General features: G+C 35.8%; 1 long non-coding RNA gene across 1 annotated transcript in view; it reads right to left on the bottom strand.

Annotated features, from left to right (window-relative positions):
* Positions 1–23,471, bottom strand: part of LOC110352436 (uncharacterized) — an 86,868-nt gene that overhangs the window by 12,793 nt on the left and 50,604 nt on the right. Inside the window, exon 2 of the long non-coding RNA XR_003500937.3 lies at positions 20,950–21,056. This is a non-coding gene — a long non-coding RNA (uncharacterized lncRNA). The remainder of the gene's footprint in view (positions 1–20,949; positions 21,057–23,471) is intronic.

The following is a 23,471-nucleotide window of genomic DNA, read 5'->3' as shown; positions in this document are numbered from 1 at the left end:
GTTACCTTCTGGGTAAGCACAGCAGACCCAATCAGAATATGCTTTCTTTGTTAAAGGTTTTATAAAACCTCTCAGTTTCCAATTCTACAACAGAATAGATTAAAGAGCTATTGAATTTTCTTGCTATTTCTATGTAGTATAATTTGCAAAGTTATCCTCGTGCAAAATCGCTACTATACACAGACACTCCTGCATTGCAGATGTTCTTTTAAAGTAGCTATTAATAACAAAAACTCAGTGAAAAATACAATTTCCTTCACTGTCAGAAATGTTTGTCCCTGTTTGCTAGCAAAGTCAGAAAAAGATAGGCAGGGGGGAGCAGGAAGTCACTTTCTTCTGTCAAAATACACAGTAACCACTCTATGGCTTCTCTCTATAAATCTAAGTGAACTGGATGCTGTATGCAAAGTGTTTAAAATCTCCTTATGCTATAAAAGAAAAAATGAGAACACTGTGTCTGACTCATAGGCCTCCCTCCTCCTCTCCTCATCCCAGACTTCCTCCCAAAAAAACAATACAAAGCCAACAAAAAAACATCAGATAACAATGGAGATGTGATCACAGAGTGAATGATCTGGTTTCATCATCAAAATAGTTATTTATAGCTTGTTTGCAGGTTTGTGTTTTTTTTTTTTCACCCTCTAGATCTGTTCTACAGAACTATTGTAAAAGCAAATTTAAGTTTTAGCATTCTTGCTAGGATATGCTGTTTAAACTCTTCCTTTGGCTGGTAGAAATCAATAAATGTTTTCTTTCACGTTATTAATCTAAAATATAGTGAGCCCCAAACTTCAGGTTTTGTTTGTTTTTTACTGAGTTGAAGCTGGTATAGCTTTCTGGCAGATATAATTTATTTGATGAGACACAATATCCCAAGATTCTCATTATTTAAGTCTTTGATGATTGAATTATGCTGTAACAGTGCAGAAATTTAAGCACAGTAATACTGTGTTCTAATGCATCTCCTAGTGAGTTTATAACATAGATTTCATTAAAAGATATAGAGCTAAAATTATAAAAACACTTTTCGTGATTTTCATGTCTTTATAAATACTATCCACTAGTACTAAGTAGTAAAGTGGTGGTCGTCAATTTTTTTCAAAGTTCTGTGATACCAGTAGTTTAAACTTTCTAGCTTTAAGACCAAAATCTTTCTACTGGAGGAGAGGCTGAAGTCTGAGGGAGCAGAAGAAATGGGTGTAGGTCTGCTTTTCACATGAATATATTGAGTTACAAAGTATATTGTTGTGAAAAGAAATATGACAGAAGTTACCTTTACTCATACTGTAGCTATTAACTGTCACAATACAGAAAATTACTAATAGTAATATAAAATACCTTTACTAAGGAAAAATAAAATGGTAATTTAATCAACTTCGATGTCCTTTGTAAATATTACATTTTCAGAATCAGTCAAGAGCAGCTGCAACCTTCAGAGTTTTTTCTATGCATATTTAGTCCATGCTTTTGAAGTTTTCTGTAACTTATGTTCAAAAGGGAGCAACAGTTTTGCATACAATGTGTCTTATATCTTCATATCTCTTTATGCTCTGAAATTGCAGCTTTATTTATTTATTTATTTCAAATTCAGTCTGTAAATTAGATACACAGAAACTCTTAAGGTTTAGTTCTAGTTTGGGATCAGCACTGATAGACGCTGAGACCCTCAGCCGCAAGACCCTCTCTCTTCCTCCCACTGCCCAGCAACGGATACACCCCATCACTTCTGCTGCAGGGAAACGTGCTGACACAGACCAAGTTAGTCTGGGTTCACCCTGGTAGACAGCCCTGACCTGCATGATCACTGTACCAGCCTGAATATATTACATATATTACAATTATGAGCTCAGTAAAAACAAAACAAAAAACAAACAAACAAAAAAAGCAGTTTGTGTTCTTTGCTCAGTCCATGACAATCCATTTTATTTACCGGGTTGAATCTCATTACACCTTATGTCAAAATTGAGAATGAAAATACATAGGAAATACTTGGAGACTACTAACATTTTTAAAATAACTTCAGTATATAGTTTGCCCTGACCTTGATCCCTTCGATCATTTAGGTATTCACTTAATTGGAGCCTTTTGGATCAAAGCATTAGAAAGAACTTTACAAAAACAGAGAAACCCCTACATGATTTCATACAATAAAATATCATAGTGAATATATGAGAAGATTTGCTGCATTTAATTATATATATATATATAAAATAGTAGGTCTGAGTTTACAACCTCTCTTTTGACTAATTTGACTCCTTACGTCTGGCTGATGACTGCTGTAACTCTTGGCACTGGTTAAGGATACCCCTACTAACAACATTTGCTAACATTGTCCCCAGTAAGCAATGGTCACTACTGTTCACTCACATTAAGCTAGAGCTGCTCTCTGGCAGACATCCTAGTAAAGAAGACATCCCAATTCATTACATTTCCCATTAAAATAATAAAGAATATCTTTTCTACTGAAATGAAATCAAAATATTGGAAGATTCATAAAAGTCCTCCCATCTCATTCAGGGGAACAGGAGGTAGGTACTATATAAGCACTTTGCTATATATAGCAAGACTTTTTGCTAGCAACACATCAGTGTCACAGCTGAATTATGATATTCCAAAAAATGTCAGCCTTCATAACTGCAAAAGTAACCACAACTTCAATAAACTGGAAGGACATATCAAGGTCTGTAGAACAACAAGATGAAAAGAATATGTTATTAGTCTTCTATTTCTTCCCCGTTACTTCTCCTGCCATTAGCTGTTTCAAGAAGCTAAGTGAATGCAAAAAGCAAGCAATGTCTCCAAGAGTATTTCAGTCATCCTGAACTCAACTTTAAAAGACAGAACTCATATATTACATCTACATGAATCAAATACACGAATGGCAATACACATAATGGATTAAGCAGCAACAATACACATTTTGACCACAATAATAGACACCTAACACAAGTTTGGTGTCTATTAGCTTGGTCCTGCAGTTGAAACTTCAGTGGTCTAACCTTGAAGGGTGTAAAGCTCAATATTCCCTTGGGAGCAAGTGAGACTGAGGAAGAAGCCCTGGGAAGCAGGAAGTCTAGAATTTGGAATACCTTGACAGGGCTGGTATAGGTAAATGACACTGGAAAACAAAGAGTTTAGTCTATGCTCCACTGTGTGAAATTTAGAAAGTTATTTTCTGAAATAAGTATCATTGCATTGGGCATATGAAAGCAATAATCGGGTTATAAAAATTTACAAGAGACCATGAATTTTTAGTCTGATCTCTCCATTAGGATTAATTGTAAGCAGTGTAAGCAGAGTAATAAAGAAGTCCTAGAGGAAAAAAAAGCCTTCCCTATAATTAATTGTGCCATTTGACAAATAAAACAATGTATATTTCCATTATCAAATCTGAAGGCAAACAGAATTGATTTCCAGTTTTACTTGATGTAAACAGAGCTTATTATCTTAATTAATCCTTCCTCAGACTTTGTTTTCTGGAAGACATTTATCTCAAAGAAAGCGACTTTATCAACATTTAAGCAGTATATTTATCTTTATAGCCTCGGGTATGATGTAGGAGCTAAGACTGGATCCAAGAATATATTCATGTTGCTAATGCTAATACACTTAAGAGTTGGCCCCTGCCACAGTTGTATCAGCCCTGAGACTGCCTACTAAACAGCTCCAGTTTGTAGTGAAGAAGGGCCTTAACGCTCTGATCCACAACGAGCGTGAGGAAGTGTTTGCAACCAGCAGGGCAGCCCCAGGCAACACGTACCTCAAATGAATATGGAGTTCATCATTCCCTTCCTCTCCGTTCTTATCTCAAAATGACCTACACAATTACTTGTACGTCTTTTCAGCATTTTCTGCAGTAACTGCTAAGAAGGTTTCCACAACGATAGCTTATTTTTGTCCACCTCTGTACCAGGTGCCTGTGCCCAGGTGCAGGCCATGGGGCCCCATGAGGTGAGGCCGGGGCCACTTCCAGAGGGCTCTGGGGCAGCATGAGGGAAGGGCTACGTGCTGCAGGGCAGCCAGGGCTGAGGTAAAATGTGTGAGGAACAGCCCTGCCAGCACCATGCCGAGAGGAGGAAGAGGAAGGAGATGAGGTGCTGGACCTACTGGGACAAACGTGTGCCTGCAGCCCATGCAGAAAGGCCATGGTGGAGCAGGGGATGTGCCCTGAAGGAGATGCTGCCCATGGAAGGGCCCACAAAGGCTCAGGGGAAAGGTGTGAGGAGGAAGGAGGGATGCAACTGAGGAGTGGGAGAGTGACTGGCAGCCAGTCAAGGTCACCTCTCACAACCTCCCACTCTTTTGCCATCTTTCATCCATTGTCTTTCTCGCCCCTCTGGGCAGGCACTGAAAGGACCATGCAGAATGTCTTGTTTCAAATTACATTGCTTCAAATGCCTTGGAAAAGCATTGTTTAATCAAAAGAACTTCATTTGAATTCCCACTTTTCACTGAATTTAAAGCATATTGTTCATCCTTCATCATGAATAGAAAATATACTTAAACAATATCACTGACTACATTCCCTCACAACATACTCATTTATAAAACTTCTCTTCATCTTAAATAATATTTCTTTAGGAATTTTTTCAAAGTCTTTCCAAACCTTTTTCCCCCACACACACAGTCCTGATTAGGGTAACAGCATTCAAGGGAAAAAACACGTTGTCAGTATTATCTTGTTTCCTCTCCTACTCTCAGAGAGACGACAAAAAGCATCCACCAAAAAAAAATAAAAAATAAATAAAAAATAAAAATCTATGCCTTTCGATAACAAAATGACTCTACTCTAGAAACTAGAGTCTCTGTAGAGCTTTAATGTTACAAAACCCAGAAAGAAAAGAAACTATGCCTTCAGAGCATGCAGGTTTTTATTTCTTTGACCAAAATCTTAAGGTACTAGCACCAGCAGGAGACATTCTTGCACAAGCAGTTCTTACCTTCCCAGAACATTCAGAAGTGGACATGAAAGCAAAAATTTATACACAATCTCTTTTTCAATATTTGAACTTAACTGCAAGATTTCCTTTACTTCTTTTGTCTAGAGGGCTTCTGCTCTGCTATGACCTAGCCAGTACAGATTTCTCCCACAACTTTTTCCGGGATTTAGGCAGAGAAAATTCAGTAGAATAGGAAGCAGCCAGGAGAAATTCAAAATTGCTGCTGGAATGATGGGCTGGAGAGACCTCACTGGCAGCAGAAGACACTAAAAATACAGGAGATAATAAAAATATATAGCTAATGCTATCTGAGAAATGTAACCTTTTTTCTTTAAATTCTAATTACTTTTAATTCAGAAATATATATAATTAAAGAAATTATACAAATAAAGATTTGGTATTTTTGCAACAAACCTTATTTGGTGCAGAAAGACTAGTTACAGAGTAGCTGTAACTTTTTGTAACTAGTTGCAGAATGGCTCCTATTGAGTTATAGGATCAAATATGAGAGTTGACGATTTGTTCACTCATTAGAAGTGGTTTATTGTATAAGTGTTTTCTTAGATGCAAAAGTCTTTACAGTTCATGTAAACCTCCATTGAACAAATAACTGAGATACTTGAGATGCAGCATATAAAAATACTTCATATTTTTCCTCCTATAAATTCTCAAATTAGGAAAAAATCCTTTCAGATCCATCATGAAATAAGCATAATACACTGCAACAGATGAAAAGGAGCAAGCTACATACCGTGCAATATTACCAAAAGCATAACCAACACATCAAGAGAAGTGATGCATTATGATTTTCCATATGGACCAGAAGTTAATAGCATTAGGGAGCTTTTATTCTAAATGAAAATATGGCCCAAGATAAAACTATATGTTATATATATAACTCAGACTTTTTGTTTTAATAAAAATAGTGACCATCACTGTATTTATTACTCCTTTCATTTGGATAGATGCAGAGCACGTGCAGCATTTTTCCACTTTTATTTTCTTATGTTTCTGCTGAAATGAATGATAAACAGGGAAAGGGAAAACAACAGGCAGACTACAGGGCTAACATGCCATCACTGCATCTCTACAAGAATCCATGTTTTCAGGGCAGCCACAGCAGGCAGCGTCCCATATTGCCACAAGGTGCATCACCCACAGCTATAAAAACAGGACCAGAATGCCAGACAATAGGACACTGTGTAAACATGCAGGGCTTACTATTACAGCACCAGGGCCTTCATGCAGTCTGCTTTCAACCTGGCTGTTTTAACTGTAAGGTTTAGAAATGTTCTGTATAGAAATACAATATACCACATATGTGTTGTCAGTCACAGATGCAGACATACAACAGAGAACAATCCAGGGGACTGCACATCCACCACAATACAGGTAAACAGGCTCAATGTATTCTTTATGTTAAATGATAAAGATATTTCAAACTACTCGCTAATTTCAAATGAATTTTGTTTCCAGTAATTTGCAATAAAGATACTGGCTCAGCAGTATAACAATGTCCTACTTTTAGAAATTGCAAAGAGCAGCAATTCCCTCATTAAACAGACTCACAAATAAATAGTCTCAATTTTCTCTACATTTCTTGTCTTTAATTGATATTGTACAGGGTCTATCATCATTATAAAATGGTTTTTTTTTTGTTTTTTTTTTTACAAATAAGATTCCTTGTATTCTGTTAAATATATTGCTTTTTCAAAATCTTAATGCTACTCTCAAGAAGCTGGATGCAATAAGCTGGACAGCAGGGAACCATTTTGAAGGAAGAGTTTTATCCACCAAGGATGACTTTGTACTGCTTAAGGCCAGAAGGCCTTAAGAAGGGCATTACATACTTTTGTGTATATTTAGCTGGTTATACCTAGAGGTGAACCTAAGGACCTCACCCATTGAACATATAGAAATTGCTATCCTTTTCAACCCTTCTTACTTATTTATTTTTATTTTTTAACCAATGCAGAAAAGAACAAGGCCATAAATACACAAGTGTTTGCACTTGTAGTAAAGCAGTTCTAAAATGTTGCTGGCTCTTATCTGAGAAAGAGCAACAAAAACATCCAGCTACCCTTTCACTGCAATACAAAACACATTGATTTGCATAAAAAGTCATAGAGGCTATTTGGTCTCCACTGTCTGGTCTCTTCAGTACCTCCTGTTTTCTTATTAGTGAAGGGATGTCACTAGAAATTATTTAATCTCAGATATTAATCTTGAAAGCTGTTTGATTTAAAGGTATTCATCTTAATATACATAATAAAAGCATTGGGCTGTTTTGGAAGGGGAAATAATTTCTCTTGTAGTGTTATCAAACATGACAAGAAAGCATCTCTGGATCCTTTATTACAATTTCAGAAGCAAACAAGGATAGAAGTCTAAAATGTATAATCCATAAATTTTTGCTCTCTCATAACCAGAGGACAGAATTAATTTAAGATCAATTAGGATCATTGTATGATAAGAACACTTAAACCAATAACGAAAGTAATTGCGTTGTGGGCTGAATATAAAGAGAATTTTCTGCTAAATACTGCTAGCAATCAGCATGTAAATGCTTTGAGAAGTTTGGGTGAAAAAAGTATCACACCAAGTATCATTTGACCTGTGTGTTACAGATGAGGCATCTAAGGCATAAAGTAAAAACCTCAGAAGCTTCTTGAGGTTTTGATTTGACATTTTTTTTAATTAAAAATATTTATCTTTTTTTTTCCCCCAGTGTTTTCATTGAAACACTGAAATTAAAACCCTTTGAATTATAAGGGTACAGACTAAATGGCCCAGGAAGTCAAACTTTATATAGAATGAAAATGGAAGTTATATACTATAAACATTTTAATATCTCAACTAAAAGCCTCCCTCCAGCTCAGCTTTTTACTAGAAATTTTGATATATACATAAGACCTCAACTGCTTTTCATGGCTACTTTCTTGTCAGAAGGAGCAATCTGCTTTTCCTCCACTTCATTTACTTAAACTGAGCTGCACTGTTGTAATGACAAATACAAGAGAAAGTTTCAAGATAAAACTTCATAAGCTAAGAAATTACACAAAGCCAGTTGAGAGCACAGGGTTTTTAGACAAATTTTGGGCAGGCTTCCTTTCACCAGTCTTCACCTACCCGCCCCCCAACTGTCACCACCCTATCCCATCTTAAATTGGAACCTGCACTCTTGGTTTCAGAGAAATCCCTCAGGATACACCAACATTAGCCTAAATGAAAAATGTACCTTTCTAACATGCAAGTGGTAAATCCTCAGGAAGTTCTAATGTCTGGAAATTTGAGGGCAGATAGCTTAACAATGTGATGTAAATTTGGAATTAAATTGAGAATTAACATTGACGATAAAAATAATGCTATGCATCTCATAGGCACCTAAGAATCTAAAGACTAGACCAAAAATGCAATCAGGGTTACTGCATTATAGAAAATCTGCAGTGAAAACCAAAGCTATAAGGAGAAATGTCCTTCAATCCTACAGCTCTTCTAAATAACTGAATTGTGCTTGTAGCTTTAGATTCACAAGAGCCCAGAAGTCTTTAAGAAGACATCATTAGGAGAAATCATTTGAAAGTTTGCATATGTTTGTACTTACACCACCTTAAGGTAGGGTAGGACTGGGACAATCTCTGGTCACCACATGGCTACATCATTAAAGTTCTTCTTTCCACCAGCTTTTCTTTTTAAAAAGTACATGTTGTTCCACAACAATGTATGATAAAGGTAGTGCCACTACTACCTTACTATTAAATAAAGAGGAGGTTCTAATTATAATCATTGGTTAAATTACCAAATTATAGAAATCACTGTTATAAATTTAAATCATATAAGCCAGTTTAAAATCTGTGGATAGTTTTAGAAACGGTTCGATGTAATATGTTTTGTGAAAAAAAAAAAAATTGAAAAAGGCACTATGTTTTTACAGTCCCCCTTCTTCCAAGGAGGCACGTTACATTCTGAAGATATTCCCTGTGAACCTTTGTTTCTAAGAGCACCTAAAGCCAGAAGCTCTTCCAAAAAAAACTCACAATCAACTGTTTATGCTCATGCTACTGAATAATTCTTTATGATATGAAGCCAAATTAAATATTTCATCTCAGTCTTTAAATAGATTGACAGACTTCAGATGTATCTTCAGAAATCTCCAGAGATCCTCTGAGACTGTGAATGCTAAGATGTCTACAATGCAGCTGTATTCAAAGTATGTATTGATATCCAACGAATTTTCAGTCACATACATCAAAACAAGCAAACATTCAAGAAGCATTTGTTTTAGCAATGCAGTTATGATTCACTATTTACTCTACACTGCCTTCAGCAGTTGAGTACAAGACTTGCTTCTTAGTAAACAGGTTTTGTGAACCCATTACTGTTTGGTTGCAGCTATTCCTTACTTCTACATTTCAGTGTACATTCATGGCAGAGAATGGGACAGGGGAAAAAAAAAAAAAAAAAAAGTTTTCTAACCTGTATGTTAGTCACTGAAGGAAGTTCTTGTAGGGTATTGCTGCAAGAGTTGTAATGAGTTGCTAATGAATTACAATATCCCTCAAACCAGAACACAAGCAATGTATTACAGAAGTCCTTGCTTAGGGCTTGCCTAATAAGAATCACAATCCTAGGCTCACTAATAGATAAACAAATAATTTCTGCTCAGTTCAGTCTTATAAATTGGGGATTCCCAGAGTATCACAGAAAAACTTAATCTGGGAACATTAAAGCAAAGCTTTTTGAACTGGTTATGAAAAGCACATTTTGGTTTTCATTGAAGAGTTAGCTTATAGCAACTCAAAAAAAAAAAAAAAAAAAGAAAAAAAAAGCCTCCTATCAATACAAATCTTAAAACATCCTATCTTGTAAACCAGTTATCATTTCACCATTAACTACCTTTTTCCTTGTGCCTGTTAAAGTCAGAGAGACTTGGACTGGATAAGAACAGAAGCAGCAATAATATACATTGTGTTATCGAAGGAGAAATAAAAATAAAGATGTTTTATCAATAGATAAGTACACTAGATATAACAAGAGATAAAGTGTCCACCCAGAGACCATGATTACACAAATATTGGCACATTCAAATTGCGTAAGCTGCCAGAAAGGTTACTGAGCAGAGGTTCAATACGTAGAAGAGAATCCATTCCCAAACACTGTACCTATCATATTATTGTATCTAGTCAGGGATTCTAGGGGAGATTAGAGTTTTCATATCTGTCTTCTGGGGTGGCTAAATGCAATAAATATCTTTCAGAGTACAACTTGGTATTTCAGTCACAGGATTTACCGTACTTGGCTTTGCAGCCAAGGTATATTTGTCAGGCATTTATTTTCCCTCTACCCATCACTGTTAAAAAGATTGTGAGTGGTTAAATAGAACAAAGGAAAAACAGCCAGAAAATTTGTATGATTTAATTAAAGGAAGAAATCAAAGGGATTATAGCCAACAAAGGAAGCTTAAATGAAAAATTTACTACCTCTGGAAGTAACTCCCTGTGTAAAGTAATAAAATAGTTGGGGTTCACAGTGAAATGAATCATATATCTTCTGCTGCATGCTGTTCACCACACAACTCTTCCACACAAGCTTCTGAATAAAATCACCGCTTTCAACAGCTGCAGCTGGATCTTGTTTTAGGCTGAATAATATTTCTTAAATATTTATCTCATCTTTCTATTTTCTATTGATACATGAAACTTGCCTAGACTGTCTGCCAGACCAAAATTCTGGCTTCAATTTCCTCTTTTTTTTCTGCATCACTGGTGATAGAAAAAAATGGATTTCCTTGCCCTCTGAGATAGAGGCAGGCTGGTCTACTCTTGCTGTTCCTCACCCAGGAAACATTCATCATTTCATGATAATCATAGTTATTAATTGGCTCTGATGAATGAAAAAATAAATACTAGTCATTTTACTCAAATTTGGCTGAGAAAGCGAAATTAGAAGTTTAAGGGAATAGTGTAATGCAAATTTATAAATTGTATTTTATTTATTTTTGTTGGATTGGTGCCTAAGGCTTGGCCAAAGAGACATTTAGGGCTTTGTTACAACTGACATTTTGTCATCAGAGGAAAAGGCAGTCCTTGTTCAAGAGCATGGTTAGTTCAAACTTTAAAAAGCACTCACCACTGGTAACAGCCTGCTAGAGCTTTCACATGGATTTACCTAGGAGGCAAAAAATGACTCAGGGAAGAAAAAAAAAAAAACGGTAGTCTAGAGACCAGTGTACAAGTCTGGGATATGCAAGCATCTGAATCATTTCCTCTGTACACTGCAGATTAGGCTAGTGTTCTAGGCTGTGATCTCTGAAGTGGATCACATAGTCTATTTTTAAGATATTTTTCTAAGGAAATATATTAGCAAGATTGTGAGGTGTTCCTGCTTTCTTATTGGAATGCATATTTATAGAAAAATATGATCAAAGTCATACCTGAATGTATTAGATGTAGCTTCATTACTAGGTCACCATAAAGTTTCAGTCAATTAACTTAGATTATGAATGTCTTATTTTATAAATGAATAAAATCAGTCATTTATCTTCTCAAATTTCATCAGATTTTTTTTCTTTCACATTAGAAATTTTCCATAGCCACCTCCCCCTCCCTCCCAAAAGATCACACCAAGTTTTTGGGGGTTGCAAAAAATATATATTTATTTTATAGTCTGGCAATGCATTATGAAAGAGCTTTATATTATACACTACTATATGACTTAACTTCACTATTTGTGCCTAGACTCTGTACCCTTAAGCACTCATCTTTCTAAAGATAAACTAGGAAAAAAAATAATAAGAAAGTGTCAAAATAATCACTTTTCGCTCTTTTGTCTATGTTTTTGTTTGGAAGGTAATTTTGGTGATTTTAACCAATGTAGAGAATGGATGAAGTCATGGGATTATCATTAACTCCAAGAACTTCACTGCATTTAGTAATACTGTGATTTCAGCTGCCACACTTCTGGCAACTCTGAATCATGGTGTGAACGTTACAAGAGTCTAAGAGAGTTTCAGCTTTCCTGTGCCATACAAAGGCACACTGCCTAATTCTGCCTACGAAAACATTCTTATGCAGCACTCTTCAGTCCCCCTCTTTACTTTAGATATCATTCCTGAAAAAATACAGTTACTTGGAATAGTATGGAATGGAATTTTGGATTTTTTAGTATTTTAATTGCACATAAAACTAACCCATTGGAAGCCATCTTAAGTTTTTCTGCTTACACCAAATGGGAATCTGATCAAAAGCATTCCCCCACCCCCCTTAAAGTTTCACATTTTATTAATGCATATCCAACAAGATACCCATCTCTGTAAATAAGAAAAATAAGAAGCAGCAACTGGAGACAACTGCAGAGCTGATCTGTCTTCAAGAAAGTTCGCAAGCAGAGCTAGAGAAAGTTCCAAAAGCTGGAGACAAGCAACCAAAATTAGAAATATATGAGAAAGTCATTCCATAGTTCAATTATTGCTGCCAAATGTCATTTGCACATAAAATTGAAACAGAATGCTTGTAAAAATCCATATTTGCTTGCCAAGTGCTTAACAAATCTTTGGTTAAAATTAAGCTTAGATTGTATTTTTTTTATTAGAAAAATTGATTTCTAATCTTGTTAACCTTGTTTCTTCTACAAATTTTCTCCATGTTATGAAAGGATCCACATACATGTATATCCTTGTTTTCCACAGAGTTCTAGTCCCTTTTTTTTTTTCCCTTTAGTTTTCTTATTCCATTAAAAAAGGCTGCTTTTCATCATTATTTCTGTGCTGGAGTACACAATGAACACGTGACATCCTCTTTAGGCAAGCAAAGCTTCCAGTAAGCATTAATGAGAGAAATAGAAAGCCCCCCAAATTACCTGAACAGAACTTTCTCTATTAATTAAAAGTTCATTTAAAGATAGGAAAGCTATTTATGTCATACTGGTGCATTGGCTTTCATGAGATTCTACGCTCCTATGTGAAAGCTCTAAAAAAAGTTTGATTCTTCACATGAGTGTGTTATGTAATACCTCTCCTTAGACAAACACAGAACTGATCACAGTGAAAAAAGTAGGCTTTTCCAAAACACTCTAATATGTATCAAATCAAGGAGACAAGTCCATATTTACCCTTGAGAAATCCAAATTAGGACACTAAAAAAATATAAATAAATAAATAAAAAAAAAAAAAAAAAAAATCTTCAATTCCACTCTGCTCAGTTAAGTTATATACTCCTCATATACTCCTTTATGCCTAGTAAGCTTCGTTTAGGGTTAAAATGCCATAGACATTTTAACACATCAAGAGTAATTTTCGTCCTAAGTCTAACTAGATTATACACATTATATTGCATTGGTTATACGCTCTTTATCCAACAAACTAAAAAGGAGACTACAAATCATAATAAAACCATATGGGTAACTTCATTCCAAACGACTGCTTTTCTCTGCTTGCAGCCACTAGCAGTTACCATTGGAGCTGACCTTACTTAGCCATGAATGAAGTAAAACGTAAATCTTAAAATCAAATGTTTGTTGGATAACAGCACTTGCTTTCCTTCCATCCTTGTCACTTCAAAAAAAAAAAAAAAAAATCTATACTGTGTATTCTCTCACACTCAGATTTACCCAGTAAAGCAGCTTACTGCTGTTATTTTACACAGCACTGCTTCCTTCAGTTTTATGATGGGATGCTAATGTGCTGGGTCACTCAGGGCTATTATCAGTACTCTTTCAGACTGTATCATTCCTGCTGGCATAAAAATCACATATTCCTCACCCAAAGATATGAGCAAAATGTCTCTGGAGGAGGGAACAGCATCCCTGCCAGCTGGAAGACTATACAGAGAAGAGAGATGTTCTTCATTCCTTATGGATCTTCTCTTCTTGCTTCTCCCATTGCCGACAGGGATTTGGATCTTCAAAAGGAAAGGAATTCCCTCTGGTTCCAACTTCTAAATGTCTGCAGATGATCGCTAAAAACCTGTTGGGCCCCTTGTCAATAAGTGAAAATATCTGCATGTGTCACTATATATGAATGCTATGAAGGCTGCTTTGCTTCCTCCTTTCCAATTGCCTCTCCCCTCCCTTTGCAAATGTTAATTTTAATCTTCACAAAGAAATTCTTTGTTTATAGGTAAATTATACACTGAGGCCATCTTAAGTTGAATTTGAGCAATACCAGGTCACTTGTTTTGTGGACATCCATGAATTACAAGTGAAAAATCCACACCTTGCATTGGAATAGGCCAGACTAGATAGCTTTGTTTCTTCTGGCTTGTTACTCCCATATCTAGAAGACTTCAGTTTCAGAAAATAAATAAAACAAATATTTTAAACAGGAATCTGAAGCAAACCTTCAGAAGACAAAGGTGTTGTACAGGCATTGATATGCAGCACAGCTAGCAGCTGCAAATAAAATGCTACATTTCAATACATACTTCAGTGAAAAATAGGAAGACTTTTCCTCTTATAGATATTACTAAATTTGAACTCTAAAAATGTCTTGTTTGGCTAATGAAGAGTGCTCTGCAGATACAAATACAAAAGTAGAAACAGCGTGCCAGTCTGCAATGAACAGCTCCTGTCATCTCCATTTCCTTAAGGTGTGTGCCAGCCCTCAGACAGGAAACCCATGATGCCCATAGTATGGCTGTGAACAATCTAGTCCATGACCAAAGGAATATAGGTGATTCAAATAAAAGTTTATTCCCCATTGCTGATCTCTGACAAAAACAAAAATAAGAAAGAAGGAATGCCTGGCTATTTCTAATTTAAACTTAGGTACTGCAGATACTGCATAAGAGTGTAAAAAGGTTTGATTACAGCCATTGATTCATTTATAGGAACATGGTTCCAGACATTCTTGTGTGCTTTGTAGTTCTGGAATCTTGGTACTTTACAGCTTAAAAAAAAAAGTTTCCCAATTAAAATGAAAAAAAAAAAAAAGTAGTTCACTATGCAACACTTTTAAATGAACATACAATATAAATGTCATTGTTGCTTCCCAAATGGGTCTCTTTGGGATATACAACAGTTGTGATTTTCAAGGGAGTAAGAAGAATATACATAATGTGGCAGTTGTAGCTAACAAACGATACGACTCTGTCAGTTTTACGTACACAAACCAAGATGGTTGCAGCAGAATTATAGGCAGTATATTTAAAAGAATACTCACATTTAGAAGCCTCATCTGACATTACATATTCTGGCTAGTAAATAGCTCTTGAACCACTTATCACAACTTGCATGGCTTGCATATTAATGGTGTAATCACCAGAAATAAAAGAGTGTATCTCAGCAAGCAGAGAATTTAATGCCAAAGGAAAAACACAAGCTTACACAGGGAGCAGTGCTGTCTCCCACCAACACGACCCACTGCAAGGGCTGACAGCCATCAGCTGGACTGAGCCCAGAAAGACATGCTGTTCCCAGCGAGATGGTGTCAGTTCAGCTCCCGATAACTCAGAGCATTGCTCTGCGCAGTAAAAGTTTCAACAGACTGTGTCCGCATGAATGCATGTACACCCACAGACAGCCTGCTTGTGAAGGAAGGACTTCACGTCAACCACAAGCCCAGTTCTGGCTGTAACTAAGCTGGCACAACCACTCCAACCTCTCTAACTAACGTTGAGGTTTACAGAAGTCAAGCCAATAAGACACAGTTACTGCCCTATTCCTCATTTAAATTTCTTGTAATGGCCTTTCTCTATGACACTGCAGCAAACAGATCCACAGTATTTGTAATCTTAATGGGGCCATTAGGAATTCCAAATGCCTTAAATAAATAACTAATTGCCAAAGCCCTCATCATCTTCCTGCAGTTTTTACATCCTTGCCAGCTGAGTTACCTACATTCAGTGAATTAATCAGATCCTGGGTATTGTACAGACAAAAATAAAAATTCAGATCTTAGTCTCAAGAACTATGGGTGAACAAGAGACATTACAGATTTCTTAATAGAAAGAAACCAGGAAGAAAGAAAGAAAAAAAAAAAAAAAAAGAGGCAGAGGAAGCAGTAGCATTGTAAGCCCTTCTCCAGAAATAAGCTAGCACAATTCAGAAAACATATTGATTCTCCGATCAATTACAAAAAAAAATCTGTTTTTTTATTTTATTTTATTTTTTTCCCCACAGAAAAAAAGGTCTTCCTTCCCATGGTTTTCCCATTTCATGTTGCTCCCAATGCCATGTTACCTGCTGAGGGGAAAAAATTGATTTTGGAATTATGATCTGCTCTTCAAAGTATAACACAAGCTTAGCTTCCCAGTAAAGGCACCAGATGCCTGTGAAAACAAAACTCAAAAGAAAAATAAAGACAAGTAGGAGGCTCTTAGGAGGCATTCCATGTAGAAAAACACCTTGATCTCACAACAAACCGGGGTACTGAACCTCAGAACACCCCCGGTCTCTCAGCTCACAACCATAGTCATCCAGTAGCAACTAGGGCATTGATTGGCAACTGTTAAACTTCCTGCTGCAGGTTTTCTGCATGTAAGGCTAGAATTTTACATAATGTGTAAAAGACTAAGATCTTCAAGTAAGGAAGTTTGATCTCTTAACTAATCCTGAGTCAAAAACAATCTAGGGTTGTTAATCTCTAATAAATACATGGGGGGAGTAAAAGTAAAGTGTCACCTCATGGGAAGACATTTATAACATTTCCAGTATCCTACTACACACTGCTCACTGTAGATCAAACAAGCAACAGAAAACCAGGGAATACAAAGTAAAGATGTTCACATTTTGACAGTGTTTGTTATGCAGCTTTACAAAACATCAGTATGAGCCTCTGCAAAAATATTTCTTAGATTTTAATTTGTGTTACAAACACTGGACTAAGCACATCTTTTCATAACATCCTTGTAACAAGTTCAGATGTTGACTAGTTACACCAGATATGCATTATTAACTGCCGCTTGTATTTGTCCTACTCGTTATTATGATTATACAAAAAAAAAAAAAAGAATTTCCAAGATTTTGTTGAAAGTTAATATGGATATAAAGTAACCCCCAGCCAAAGCATTACTCTACTGTGCAAAAGAACAAAGTATAAAAATTTATACTCTTATTAGCTGAAACCAGCAAGAACAAAGTATAAATACCTCAGTATAACTTTTGCATTTTACAGCTGGAGTTTCACCGATGTTCTTGTTGTTTTTCACTTCATGCTCATATCTTACCTAGTGCTTCCCAGCAGACAGGCTCAGTTCAGGTGTAACATTATCACATAAAATTAATGCAGTGAAGACTCTTTTCAAGGCCTCCACAGATGCTATCACTTAAATCATCATGGGCAGAGTCATAATGCAGAATAATCACAAATGAAATAATTGACATAGAACTAAGACATCTGTTGTTTTGCAACTTAAAAGAACCTCCCACTTCTTCTCCTGGGGAATGTTTATTTAATTTCTCTTTCTATATTCAAGAACTATGGGAATCAATAAGAATCTTTTCAATGACACCAAGGGGGTTTGAATTAATCCTCCTTATTTACAATGAAATTTAGCCTGTCAAATCCCCGCAGTAGTATTTCATATAATATGCAAACTCAATGCATTATGTGGTTAGAAGATTAAGTTCTTATTAGGATATGGAAGTACTAAAGATGTAAATATCGGGCCTAATTTAGCAAAGCACTTAAGTGCATGCTTAATGTTAAACATATGAGTTACCCCATTACAACCAGCTGGATTTCACATTAAGCACATTTTTAAATTCCAGTAGTGCTGGAAAAAATACTGCAACCAGTGTTCTTGGACTAACTCAGAGAGGTGAACTATTTTTTATCATAAAAGGATCAGTGAAACAAATAAAAAATTATAACTGGATTTACACTAGAAGAGAGAGATGTTGTCAGGGCAGAAAACATTATTTGCTTTCACTGTTACATTTCCTTTGAGATACAGCTGTCACCCCAAGTATTTTTATATCTTGCAGGCTTTATTCATACTTTTTTTTTTTTTTTTTTTGAATAATCACATCCCCTGGCTTCTTATCTGTTCTTCTTTATATATTCCCTCCATACTCTTTGTTTACTATTCTGCCTTGCTCTTCCAGAGAACCAGGTGAGAAAACAGCAAAGTAAAATATGCACTGTGCCAGGCCTTTGGCTCCCAAGCTTTGTGATATAAAATTTTGTTTGTTGAATGCCTCAGCCTCATTATAGCTGCCTTGCTTTACTGCTGCTGGATATATGACAGCTAGAGGTTACAGAAGTCAGCCCATGTAGTGGACTCACAGAGCATGTTCCTGCTCTAGCACATGGATTGCTGTGGCTGATATAAGACCTTTCTCTCATTTGCGCTAGCTTCATATTCTGTCATTGTTTCTTAAACATCAGTTTCTCCCTCACATTAAAGGCTAATATGCTTTTCTAGTAAGCCCCATTTCCCTAGAATCTGAACATTATTCCCATGATCTGAACAATAGCCTCCACTGAGATAACCTTTTTCAGGTCTCCAAACATAGGAGGAAGTTGATGTTACCAGTGTCCTATCCCAAGGGTAATAGCCAGGTGCAAGACTGTCTCTTGGCATCTTTTATGAGGATTCTGGAGGAGAATGGGTACCTCTTCTGGGACACAGAGCACTGAACAGCATTTTAGTTTCCCAACAGCAAACAAAAACAGAGATGTTCAATACAGGGATTGTAAATGCTGACGTATAAAGGTCCAAAATGCTCACTGGGAAGATGGGAATGTTCATACCAACCACTTGCAGGTACTTCACTCCAGGTGAAGTGTCTCCAGGTCTCAATTAAATGCTGAATGGAAAAATAAATGCTGCATGGGAAAGGGATTATACTTGGTAGTTTTTAAGCCATTTGTCAGGAATTCAATGAGAAGGATGAAAACAAAGAAAATGGTCACATGTTGTATCTTTGTAGTAAGTGCAGAATAGAAATACCACTGTGTGGACAGTCAATCTGAAGAAATTTAGCCAGGAGCCTCTCTTAGCAAAAGTAGGATCTTTCAACAAACTAGAATACATCCTACGCTAAGACTCAGACTGTTTAAGTTCTTATAATGAGTGAATGCTATCTCAGTATCTCAGACATAATGTGATCTCCTGCACACCTATAATCTCCTCCTCACATCATATATTTGCATTTGATTTGTTTTCTTAAACCTTTAGAATTGAAAGCAGGAGAAAAAGCTTTTAAAACTCTCAACCGCTTGAAAGGTCAATGACATGAGGCAATGAAAGTTTCATTCCTCCTCCTTACAGAAACAGCTTTGCAGAATTCATTTCCAAGGCTCTCTGAATACATCCCACCTAGAAAATTTCTGACACTTCCATTACTTTACTTGGGAAAAAAAAAAAAAAAAAAAAAAAAAAGCTGAAAAAAGATAGAGTTTCATTTTCAGTTTCATACTGAGTTTGAGCAAAAGAACTTGACTTATAAATATGAAAGTTTCTGCCCTCCTTATGAACAATATAGTACAGACGATACATGGAAGGAATATAAGATTTTTCGCGAATAAATTCAGCCTGTAAATAAGGAAAGTTTTTCAAAGTTAGTTTGGCAAAGATGCTCAGTTCTTACAGATAAAATGTTAAAGTATAAAAATCTTGTCTATTTTACAGTAACGTGTTATTTTAGATCTGGCATTTTCACTTGAAACCAACCCCTGATCAAGCTCACCCTGGCTTCAGCACACGATTATCTGTGATAAGATCAAAGACAAAGTTTCTTATACAAACTCTATATTTTCCACTTTTCTCATAACTGCATATTAATACTCAAAAATGAGCTTAGGGTATGTTAAACAAAGAGACAATATATAAACCCCATATGATACATAAATCCTGTAGATTTTATCACAGCAAATTTATTAAATATTTCAGAAATAGGCAAAAAATATCCCATGGCCATCCAATTTCAAAATAAATTATATCACTTAATTAAAGGATATCCAAAAAGGACTTCAAAAATGAGGCAAAATTACATTAGCAGTAGCCATAAAGTGAGGCTATTTATTTATTTATTTTATTGTTAAGCTTGGTGACCTATCTTTGTGGCTAACTTGTAAGATCTGGGGTTCAATTGGCTGAACTTTAAAAAGCTTTGTGGTCTTCTCTTGCCTTTTCATGGACTCACTTTATGGATTGCTTTTTTCCTGGTTTTCTGCCCTTTCAAATATTACTTGGAAATGATAAACATAGACTGACTATATAAAACAGGTATCAAAAGTCAGAGATTTAATATTCTGTCAGAAAGACCCAGATGTGGCTGTCAAATGAAAAACTGCACCAAGAGATAGGACTTTCACTGGAACTAATCATAAATATCTTTCTTTTTTTTTTTTAATGACATAATTTGCATATCAATACTACAAGTTATATACAGGTCTTTAAAAAAAACTGCTGTACATACAAGCCAGATAACACATGCAGTTTCACTTTGATAGGGTAGAAAATCCATGCTTTATACTTCTAGAGCAAATCAGACTTGCTTTAAGCAGTACATTGCAAGTACTTTGTGGCAATGCATTAAAATATATTTAAAGCATTACCCAATGTTTCAAAATTTATAAAGTTGATTTGTTCAAATTTTCCTGTCATCTTCCCTTCCTTTCTTCCTATGCAGAGCAAGGAGGCTAATAACCCTCCTTTATTTCCTCTTTATAAGGGAATCCCGTTATAATTTGTTGAATACCACACACTAGGCCAATGACCAGAGTAGAGGGCATGTTGTAGGTGTGCTGACTTTTAGTTATTATGTGTAGCTTTCTGTCAGTTTTAATGGACAGGTTCACCTCTTCATATCAGCACTGAGTTCAGTGCTCAACAGACCAAAATTTCACTTCAGTCTCCAATATAGATAATGGACTCAAATTTGTAAAGGGCTGGGGACTTCTCTCCTGTCCCTTCAGTTAGCATCCTAAATGGGGAAAATAGATTTTTTTTTCCTTTTTTTCTGATGTCACGGGCAATAAGTTTTTTGTTTTGTTTTATTTTTAAGAGATCATTTTGGAGCTTGGCAAAAGCCCCTCTCTTCCCGAGATCAGCCTGGAATTACTTACCATCTGGGAACACGGTAGCTCTGATCCTCACATAAAGCAACGGAGATGCATCCCAGCCTATTGCCTGCCATTGCTTGATAGTCCTAGCAACATCTTTGCAGGTATACCTGAAATAAATAAATAAACAAATAAATAAAATTACTTTGTATTTCTGTACTGTCTTCTTATTTGTTCAGAGTTCCTTTTCTGATCACATTTTATTTGATGCTCAGCTTGTATCTTTCTTATATGTGATTTTTATTTGCAGAACATCATCATCAAATTGTAATGATACGTTGATATTGAAATACTCACATATGCATAGCAAATCCAAGATTTTTAAACGTACACACAACAAGCCCAAAACTGTGAGTTTGCCAATCCTTTGCAGATCTGATGTTCAGAAAATAAATCTGAATGCACAAAACTATGCAAAGGGTGTGACTTGTCATGTCACTTACAAATGACTTAAATTCAAGGTTCTTTCTTTCTGTGCAGGATGGGCAAGTTGGCTGGCATTGTCAGTATGTTATATAAACGTGCTAATCTGCATGTACAGCTATTTCATCTGTAGCTTCTCCTACGCTTAGGTCTATAAACTTCAGGCTGCTCAGAACTACAAAAAAACTGCTTTTCAGTCACCATGAAGTTCTTCAGCCAGTTAGTATCTTCACGTTTCTAATGTGACAAATATATATATATATCATACATACACCATAACCTAGAAACCAGATCACAAGGTACTGGACCAAGACCAGAAACTATTAACAGCAGAAGTGGAAAGGTTTAGGCATGCATCTTGACCACCACTCTCACCTTACCTGTAACGATCAGTTCTGTGGTCAAGGAAGCTTCCTTTTGGCTCTTGACTTGTGTACAAAGATTGTCAGCTAATTCCTGGAACTGGCAGTGATACAAATATGGCTTGGCTGAGCTTACTAATTTACCACTTTGGGAGCACCCCCTAATCTTCAACCAGCAACTCATGGGTCCTATTGAAGGAAAGTAATAAGAAGAAACAACAAATCCCACCCCATATATTTGAGAGGAAGGTTTCAGAGATACAAAATTTGCCTAACACAATCACAACAAATCCTTTATGATTTATAAGGGAGCAGAAATATGTTCATTCAGAGTGATCCTAGTGTAAAATACTTTCTATTTTGAAATTTTCATTAAAAGGATAAATTGTGACTTCCTGGTTCAGAAACGGTCAAAATGAGGCTCCCTGAAGCACCACGTAAACTAAAAATTAATTGCTAACATTTTTAGGATACATTTGCTTTACAAGTCTTACTGGGTTGCAATTGGTAGCCAAAGAATAAGTATTTTGTTTCCTGTTTGGAGGAGTGCTAAGTCTCCTCTGTGTCAGACGCTTTGCATATAAATTTCTCCTGATACTGGCAACACGTTGCTTCAAATTTTCGAAGAACCAACAAAACACAGCAAAATGATGCTTTTCAAAAGGAACACAAACTACAAATATGGCTCAAGAAAATTTATTTTAAAAACGCAGTATAAGAGGAACAAGAGTCTTCCTGGAACAAAATACTGCTTTAAAAATAACTATCATAAGCTGCTTCAAAGAAAGATGCACAAAACTTAAAAACAAACAAACAAACAAACAAACAAACAAACAAAACACAGAGCTATGGAGAATGGTTTTAGAATGATTTTTTATTTCCCACTTGGCTGTTGCTTAGCTCATGGCATGAATCTTTGACCATTAAATTTCCTTTCACCAAAAAAAAAAAAAAATCTGCCTGGAGTGAGATGGTGAGATGTTTAAATTAATGTGAACAAACTTCTGTACACTGTAGCTCTTGGGAGCTAGTTTGGCATGTTTACTATATGGATGCAAAAAGATTTCCTATTTTTTGTCTTATGGATTTTCCTCCTATGTGCATGTACTGCAAAAGGAGAAATATGGTCTCTTTCATTGTTATTCATTGTCTCCTACACCATTGCTATTAATCTTTTTAATTACCAATTACAGATGAATTTGTTCTGATGATGTAAAGTTGAAAAAATAAAAACATTGAGTGTTCACCAGAACTTTCACATATTTAATTCTTTTTACTACATTTATAAAATTTTACTTTTATTAGAATTCCTTAAAAAGCCACTTTCTCCTCTAAGGCAGCTAGATAACAAGCCCACAGTTTGCAATTCCCTATATAGTAGCTCCTCTTGGAGAAATACTTCTTGGGTCAATTTCTTAACTGTTGTGATTTCATGGATTAAAAATTACTTTAAGCATTTGGTTTTCAAAAAAAAAAAAATGTGACTGGGGACACAGAGGTAAGAGAAAACTAACATTAGTATGTAAATTGACATTTAGCTTGGGTAGAAGTTAATGAGCTCCATCCTGTCAAAGTCTGATATTGCCCATGAGCTTTCTTAGAAGATGTTTCAAAAAATGAATATGAACAATTTTTAGGGGAAAAAAAAAAAAAAAAAGCTTCTGCAAGCCCTATTAAAACCTATCTTCAGGCTCTGAGCATTGCTAATCATGAGATCGAGCTTTACTCCAACTGCTGTGA

The sequence above is a fragment of the Anas platyrhynchos genome, chromosome 16, assembly GCF_047663525.1.
Source record: "Anas platyrhynchos isolate ZD024472 breed Pekin duck chromosome 16, IASCAAS_PekinDuck_T2T, whole genome shotgun sequence".
Taxonomy (NCBI): Eukaryota; Metazoa; Chordata; class Aves; order Anseriformes; family Anatidae; genus Anas; species Anas platyrhynchos.
This window is presented reverse-complemented; position numbering and strand designations above follow the sequence as displayed.